Source organism: Dreissena polymorpha, chromosome 8 (genome assembly GCF_020536995.1).
Source record: "Dreissena polymorpha isolate Duluth1 chromosome 8, UMN_Dpol_1.0, whole genome shotgun sequence".
Lineage (NCBI taxonomy): Eukaryota > Metazoa > Mollusca > Bivalvia > Myida > Dreissenidae > Dreissena > Dreissena polymorpha.
Window position 1 is genome coordinate 32,988,222 of NC_068362.1, and position 9,510 is coordinate 32,997,731.

Genomic DNA, 9,510 nt, shown 5'->3' on the forward strand with positions numbered 1-9,510 from the left:
TTTGGTGGTTATAATAGGGGTTTAAGCAATTTTTTGTTCGCCACACTATTCAGTGTGGTAGAAGATACATTTTAAGCCAAAACACCCTTAAATACGTTAAGTTTTAAGAAACTTCGATCTTCATTTTTGTGTAAATTGTTATGTTTTTCTTTAAAGTTAGACTAACGGGCCTCAGTAAATTACGCGTTTAGTCGTACGATATCGGGTGATGTGTACAAGATCGATTTATGTCTATTTTTATTGGTAAGTTGAAGAAAAGTTGTTCAGTTCAAGTTCATGGAGAGCTCGTTCCTCGTTTTTTCGGTAAACGCTGCTGGGCAGTTAGGCGTATAAATCGACAGACTATTTGACATACAGGGACAGTTACAGATTTGAGACTAGAGCACTAGCTGGGACGTAAGTGTCCATAACAATAGAGCTGCAACGATTCACCAACAGCTCGATTCGATTCGATTACGATTCAGACACTCCGATACCGATTATTTCGATTCGATTCATCTTAAAACCTAGTTTTATAATATATTCACTCTTATGCCTCAAAATTAACATTTCTGTTCAAATGTGATTTCAATAAAACACATAAAAAAGAAAAGCAAATTAGGAATTTTAATATAAAAAGTTCTGACTAGAAGATTGTTTTGATTACACAATAATATATTAAAAAAACAACAACATAAGAACGTATCTGGAATCAGTTGAATGGTAGTACTATCACTATTATACTTTTACCCAAAACCGCAATAAGCATGTCTACCATTGTGACATGACAGCATCACCTGTTACCTGTAGGACAAATCACATTCTCTAATAAACTTAACAAAATTCCAACAGAAATAGAACTACTTTTCTGGCTCGCGACTTAAGTAGTTGCACTTATGCGTCCTCTTAGTCTTGCTAAATCAACGTTATGTTTGCGTTTGACATGTTGCATTAGATTAGTAAGCCGGACTTTGCGTACGCCACATCCGTGAAGCACAGTTTACACTTTGCTTTATCGGTAGGGCTACCATCCCGAAACCCAAAATACTGCAACACTTTTGATTTTAGCTTCTTATGCGCATCTGATAATTTCAATTTGTCGGCAACAACTTGTTCAGCCATTTTGACGCTTTTTCCGAAAGTAGACCGTAACGCGCTTATTGATTGGATGACTAAAGTACTAAGCAACCAATCGCGCGGGTCGTAATTACAGGTAGAGATAAAACCTTCACCTTCCCGTATCAATAGTCAGAATAAAGCGTGCTTTACGTATCTATGTATATATATGTATATATGTTAAAGAATCGAATCGAATTTGGTAGGTTTGGTATCGTAATCGAATCGAAGCATTTCGAATCGATTTTCGATGAATCGGATCGAATCGTTGCAGCTCTACATAACATACGGCATTTGGGTAAGTTATTTTATTTTTAATTAAATTTTTGATACCTGTTTTTGCTAGGTGAAATAAAATGTTGTTTTATTTAAATATTGCAATTTATTCTTAGAGGAATAAAAAAGATTGTTGTTTGCATTTTTACAAGTAAACGCCGAAGTTTATTTTAAATATAGCAATTTATTCTTATAGAAATGAAGTAGATTGTTGTTTGCATTTTTACAAGTAAACGCCGAAGTTGTGTTTCAATTTTTTAAATAGTTGTCAAAAGCGGAAACTTGCATTACCTGTGTAGTTGTTTGCTTGTGTACATTATCCTAGGTACGCGAGGCATGTATAATAATGTCTTTGTTTATGTCTTTATATCATTTATTGTGTGTTGACGCTTTATACATCAATTGATTAAACAAACCATTAGAGTTTGATTTAATTTAATATTACACATAAACGGTGGAGTATCATATTTAACATTTAGATGTTAGTTGGTGAATTGAGTATTATGTGTACAACTTTTTGGCACACCATGCATTTAATATATGCATTCAAGCGAGTAGCAATATTTTATAAGAAACTTTCGCATTTATGGAAGTAAACAAGTTTGTGATACACTGTATGAAATTGTACTATATATATATATTTATATGGTACGGCTGTAAGACAGTCGTTAATGGCAAAGTATTTACTAATGTCATTTATTTTAGCCGTTTCAATGTGGGTAGTCGTTTGGCATGGTAGACGACAGGTCGTCAACGCACCGTTGCGTTACGCCAGTGCTACATGAACATCCGCAAGTCTACAGGGCGTCATACTCTTTGACATTACCTACGACACCTCGTTATAAGGCGGAATACGGGAAACCGTTCGCACCGGTATACGACCGGTCACGTAAACGTCATCAGTACGTTCTACTTCCGGGCAAAGTCTGCTCGGCGTTTTACAACGTTCTACTTCCGGGCATCGTCTGCTCGGTGATTGATAGAACACTATTTCCGGGCTTGATACAGCTCGGGTATCGCAGTCTTCTTCCGGGCATAGTCTGCTCGGGTATCTACAGACTACTTCCGGGCTCGATACAGCTCGGGTATCTACAGTCTACTTCCGGGTTTGATACAGCTCGGGTATCTACAGTCTACTTCTGGGCTCAATACAGCTCGAGTTATCTGCACTCTACTTTCGGGCTTGGTACAGCTCGAAGTTTGCTACTTCGCAGAACACTACAACCGGTTCTCAGTTCCGGATCTGGTCATTGACGGCTGGACATAGGTTTAGGTCGTGACAATCGATATCACTCCACCACTTCATCTACCATCTTCAGTTTTACTACGTTAACTGGCCATTAACTTTGATATTTTTTTGTTTATTTCTTTTAATATTCATATCATATTGTAAATAGTTTATTTTAATGTTGTAAATAAATTTATTTATTGTTCTTGTGTATTTGTATCTGGTTCTGGAGGGGTTATTGCGCTGGGTTATCACAGCTTCTGCAATCCTGACGGATACACCAATAAATATTTCAAGGTTTATTGGCAAACCGGAAAACTATCTTAGGCCATTATGAATTGGTATAATATTGTTTAGGCAACTATTAAGCAATTGACACCATACTTAAACTGATATTCTGATTTATATTAAATTATATATTTTTGTAACAAAGTTTGCTCTTCACTCATATCAGTCATCGTCACTAGTGTGTTGATATACGTTATTGACGCATTTCCCGATGGTTAGTTCTGAATGTTTATTCATTAATATAATTTCTGCGCAGGTATCTTTACTCATATCAAATTGTTGTTAAATGTGTGGGTCGGTCTGTCCACGAAATCAACGAAAATTAATGTAACTTATAAATGATTAATAAATGATGATTAGTTTGTATCATTAATTTAGCTGTAGTAAGCCTATTTGCATCTACATCGATGACATAGGCTGGACATTGGTATTAAGAAATCAATACCGATTCAAAGTTTAATACCCAGCTGGGTTTTTTATATTCGAAATAAAGCGAATAACGTGCCAGGGGCGAAAACCCATCTGGGTATTGGGTATTCAAACTATTGCGAATATTGAGCCAGAGGAAAAACCCAGCTACATGGTGAGTCTTCGAACCTAATCGAAAACATCAAGTCAGGAACGAATACTCTGTTAGTAATTGAGGTTTCTTACTATCGAGAACATCGCGTCAGAATGGGTTTTGTTTATTACAAAATTAGCGAATATCAAGCCAGCTTGAAAAATCAGCTTGGTAATGAGTATACGAACATAAGGGAATACTGAGCCATTGTCGAAGATCCTGCTTGGTATTGGGTACTCGAACTTGATCAGTTTCGAGCTATGGTTCAATTTCCAGCTTTGTATTGAGTATTTAAGCTTTAGCGAATACCTAGTTGGGTATTTGGTATTCGACATTTAGCACATATGGAGTCTGAAATAATCACTTGCTGGGCATTGGGAATTCAAACATTATCTCAAATGGGAGCATGACCGATACCATACTAGGTATTGTGTTATTCGGACTTGCGAATATCGAGCAAGTGTCGTCAACCAAGTTGAACAATTGCGAAATAACGATAAAGGGAAGAGTTACAATCTGTGTATCTTTTTTCAACAATAGCGAATATCGAGATAAGGTTGAAATTTTAGCCAGTACTTATATGTATATTCCAAATTGAAACCCGAATGTCGAGCTTGTAAGCATATTGCGCTAGCTCTGAGATCGAATTTCAAACATGAATAGCGAATATCGAGGTATGTTCAATTTTGTGCATGCACTGACATTGAAGTTCAAAGATCGATCGTGAATATCGATCTAGTGTGAATTTCGTGCTAGCTCTGCGATCGAAATTGAAACGTCGAATATCGACCTAGGTTTAATTTCATTCCCGCCCTGACATCAACATTTAACGGCGAACTGCGAATCTCAAGCTGGTATGAATATCGAGATACATGTTAAATCAAAATTCAAATGCTAGCGCTATTTTACGCAATGCTATGTGTTACGTCAAAAATGAAGCAATGTAATAAGGACATGAATCAAACAGAAAACTAAAATACCTGGAAAGCCGTCATTTTGTGTATTTGTATAAAACATCTTATTAGACATGCATTATACAACCGTACATTTCAACATGGCATGTGACATAAACAACGCATATCTGCTCGCATATCTGCTCGATATATTAAAAGGCATGTTATTGACATATTTTCTCGCTTCGATCTATTTTTGTCCAAAAGACGGATGCTTGCGGGTCATACAAAAATGATTTAATGTTGTTGATAATTTAAAAGTGAATGATGATCGTACCGCCTCTTCTTGTCTCGTAAACACTGCACTGAACAACATCCAGTTTAAATCGCCTACAAATAGCGCTCAACTATCCATGTTGAGATATTCTGACTTCAAACACCGAAAGAAAAGTATCATCATAGAGACTGCTTTTCTACTTAACCTCCTGGTTGCGTGTGTTGTTTTGGCTATGATGGGAATGACTGAAGGTACGTACCTTTATTGAGAAATATTAAGTTATTGTAACTTGTTTACATGTTCTTGAGCGAATTTCTGTCAAGAAGCGGAGTACATGCACATATTCAATTCAGTTGTTTTTCTATTGTAAATTAAAGCAAAGTTTATATCCCGCTCAATGTTTAAAAGTTGATTGTAGGCTCATTCCAATGTAATATCCACTGTGTGTACTAATTGAACGTATTGAAATTAATAATTACTAACTCAACACGCAAAGCAAAAACTTGAACGTAACCGAATCAAAACATCATTTTAAATTTAAACAGTGTATGCCTGTAAAACGACAGTCCGCACGCCCAGTTAGTTTATAATTTAAATTCCATATTTCTTGTATTTCTCTGGTAAATGATTATTCAGATATGCCGAAACGTTAACCCAAGTGGGATACGACGTACGTGTTTTACAAAATGCCAAAACACAGTTTATATAAGATACAATGTATATTTTAGCAAATATACGTCACTGGGATCAATGACCCAAACATACAAGTTTTTATTTTTATTGACAAACAAAATAACATATTTGCTATATTCTCTCCTATTCACTCCAGCTTATATACGGTATACACACAATCGTGAAATGTTAATAAGTCAAGAACGACCTAATGATGTCACGAATTTCGTGACGTCATAGTTGTGTCATTGATCATGTGACTGCTATTTTAGCAAATATACGTCACTGGGATCAATGACCCAAACATACAAGTTTTTATGTTTATTGCTAAACAAAATAACATAATTGCCATAATGATAACAACTAAACATGAAAAACAAAAATAAAAAAAGCCATTTAAATACCTTAAATAGTCAAATTAAAGATGAACGATGGAATTATTTATGTAAAACACAAAATACCGGTGTAGATCTACTCATAATGTCCCTTCTTTAGCACTGTATTGAAAGTGAATCTGATCTATTTGATCACACCAGGTAACTAATCATGGTTCAGTATATTGTCGGAAAAACTATCTGGTGTTCTAGCATGCACATAATGTGCGAAAAACACTTCCGAATTTTTCCAGCGACCGACCTTTCTAATAACCTCTGGATTTACTCTCTGCTCAATCGCAGAAGTAGCACCGGTAGGTCGAAATGACTTAGCCGAAAAATCCTGTTCACCAAGCCCTGCCAGGCAAATGAACTGTTCCATTATTTTAGCGATTGACGACGCCTCTAAAGCTTTGTATGGAGTCCTAAGAGTAATAAAAACGAGATTGTTGCATCCTGGTCCGAAAACAGTACCTGGTCGACAGAGAAAACTATCCTACATTCAACACCTTGATCATCAATATATCGCGCGTTTGGGGCAATATCAGAAGGCCTCAGCATCGCAGAAAGCGCTAAAAGTGTAACGGCCTTGAGCCGCAGTGATTTCAAATTAAGCGTGCCATTGTCTGACTTAGTCATGACTAAGTTGTGAAAATTGCTTAAGGGCATTTTCTTTGACCTCACCATAGGTACAACTGTTCCCGATTTCACAAGCGCTACTGTTAGAATTATGATTTCATAATTCTCTGTGACGTTGGGTAAACTTAAAGCCGGTACACGTGACCGAGCGCGGATATTGCATTATTCAATACTGAACGCGGTCGTTCTGAATTTTTCGACAAACTAGCAAGATACTCAGCAACCAAACTAACGTCTAAGGGCGGAAATTTACAATTTCTTTCCCGACAGAATGAATGCAACTTTTCTAGTGCACCATTGTTAGAATTCAACGTGCTCGGAGCGAGACAAAACCGAAATCTATTTATGCAATTAATCGACCAACCTCTCAGCTCGAGGTCGAATTTCCAGAAATTCTCCAGGCGAAAAGTGCCCATTACCGGTTCCGGCAAGGTTCCGCTACACCCATCGACCGACACACCCGCGGGTTGTTCGGGACTTTTAACGGCGGTTCTACGGACATTTTGACCTGGCGACTGTACCATGGTTGAGCTAACCATTTTGGCGCAATGACTGTTGCTTGAGCGCGTTGATCTTGAATTACATCTCAAACTCTGTGTAGCAGACAAAACGGCGCGTTGACAAAATTGTTCTCGTAATGCCAGTTGGCCTGAGAAAGTGCGTCTACAGCTTCTGACATTGGTTCCCAATATCTGCTGTTGAAGCGCGGAACCTGCGCATTGTGACAATTCGCGAATCTGTCTATGGTGTGCGGATCCCATAGACGGTCGATGTACGCAAAAAGTCGTGAATGAAGCATCCAATTGTGTTTGTCGGGTTTTCTGGACCAGAGGTCGGCCTCCTGGTTCTCTACTCCTGCTATATGAGCGCACCTGATCGAGACTCTAATCTCGATTGCCTCGGCCCTAATTGCTATAGCTATTTTGACAGTGAAGGACAGTGTCCTCCCTTGGAATTCACATTAGCCATGGCTGAAATATTGTCTGTAAGGATTTGTATGTTCTTTCCCTGTATCAAACTTGAAAAAGCTTTCAATGCCATTAATATGGCGAGCATTTCGCGTTCGTTTGACGACAGATATGAAACTTGGAGGTTCCAATCGCCGGATGCGATCCGTCCCTCGTACACTGCACCCCAACCGAGGTGACTCGCGTCCGTTACAATTTGCCCCTGTACCGATTCGGAACATATTGAACGTTCGTTCCACTTATCAACGGATTCTCACCACCACTCGAGCTCTTGAATCTCTTCAAGTGACAAAACCACTTGACTCGACCAACTATCACGCGTTCCTTACAACCTATATGCATGCCGAAGAAAATGTTTCCCCGGTTGAACCACCCAAGCTACCGAGACACACTGACCGCAAATTTGCGCTAAAAATCTGAAAGTGACACTTTTCTGATCAAAAGCTCTACGAATACTGCGCTTAAGTTTTGATACACGGGTCGCCTGAGCCTTAATTTTAACTTGACCCTGGTCACTTAGATGCGTGTAGCCAATATAATTGATCTTATTGGACGAAACAAGTGTAGATTTCTCAAAGTTAATGGTAAAACCTAACTCCGTAAGGGTATTTATCAATTGATCAATGTGATCGGTGGCACAGGATCTCTCGACTGCTAATAGAAAATCATCAACGTAAACTGTGATCCGCAGACCGATAGACCTAAGATATGTTACCACAGGCCTAACAATCTTGCAAAAATAATACGGACAACAGCAAAGACCAAAAGGCAAAACTATCCAACGGTAATAAACGCCTTTGTAACAGAACCCCAAATAATCTCTGTGTTCTTTTGCAATTGGCACATGAAAAAAGCCGTCCTTGATATCAGCTGCTACAAACTTATCATCAGCCTTCAAAAACTGAGCAGCGTCTCTGAATACTCGTTTCTATAATGAGGCGCTGTACACAATGAGTTTATACGTCTGAGGTCCGTGATAAGCCTAAACGAACTAGTACGCTTTGGAACACAATGTATGGGATTTACACAAATTGGTTTGACAGTACAATGTTCTACATAATCTAGTAATACTATACGAGAAATCTCATTTTCAAAGAAAACAGATTCTTTTCTATTAAATGGTCTGTTTGGCAAATCAAAACTGCAAGTGTCACTATTTACCTGAAATGGAATCCTTACACCATCCTTGATCCAAGTCTTAACAAAATCTGGCGCATTAATAGCGTCCCATGCGTGCAAATTATCACGTTAATTAAACTTACACATTAAACATATAAATCCGCAGTCAAAACAAAAGGAAAATTAAACACTAATTTCCCACGTTTAAAAAACGGCTTCGACTCTGGAGTGAATAAGTTGAGAACGATCTAATGACGTCACGAATTTCGTGACGTCATAGTTGTGTCATTTATCATGTGACTGCTATCAAATTTGCAATTGCTTGTTTCATTCTGTAAAGCCATACATACGCTTAAACCAGTGTTTTGTTTTTGATGTAAATTAGTATATGCATGTTTTTATGTTAACGAAAAACAAAAAAATAAACACACAATACAAAGTACTTTAGAAATCGGTGATAATTGTTAACTGTGCTCGCTTCAATCATTATGTTATTGGTGTAAAAACAATGATGTTACAAGTTTATTATATATTTGAAGATGCACATGATTGTTATGATAAATGTATAAAGTAAGCAAGAATTAATAAACATGATAAAATGTGTAATTATGTTTTTAGTGTATGAAGGATATTAAGTCATGTTGTATCCTTAAATAGTGATTGCTGTGAATTTGAATTAGTGCATCGCACTTGCAATGGAATCATTCGACTGTTAATTTCATATTCGGAATGTATTATTGAAATATTCATTCTATAAGTTTAGTTCAAAAGGCACTTTTCCATGACTTTTTAATTGATATTAGTGATGGCATTTTTTATTATTCGGATTGCATTTATGAACTGTTTTCATGCAATCATGCAAGGAAATCACTTTTATATTTAATTACAAAATAAAATAAAAAATGTTTCAGATTTGCAAAGTTTCGTTGTAGTTATTATATTTGTGAGAAAACAGTAATACTGAACATTTAACATGCTTTAAAATATCCATTATATACATCTTTTGACGATTTAAAAACCTGAAAATTATAAAGCTTTGCAACGCAAAACGATTGAAAAAGTTTGAGAGTTCTGTTGTTGTCGTTATATTTTGTGACACTACGAGGATTGCTTATATAA

General features: G+C 37.0%; 1 long non-coding RNA gene across 1 annotated transcript in view; it reads right to left on the reverse strand.

The window, feature by feature from the left end:
• The window catches only part of LOC127842063 (uncharacterized), a 42,076-nt gene extending 33,454 nt beyond the window's left edge, over positions 1–8,622 (reverse strand). Inside the window, exon 1 of the long non-coding RNA XR_008031470.1 lies at positions 8,434–8,622. This is a non-coding gene — a long non-coding RNA (uncharacterized LOC127842063). The remainder of the gene's footprint in view (positions 1–8,433) is intronic.
• Positions 8,623–9,510: the final 888 nt, after the last annotated feature.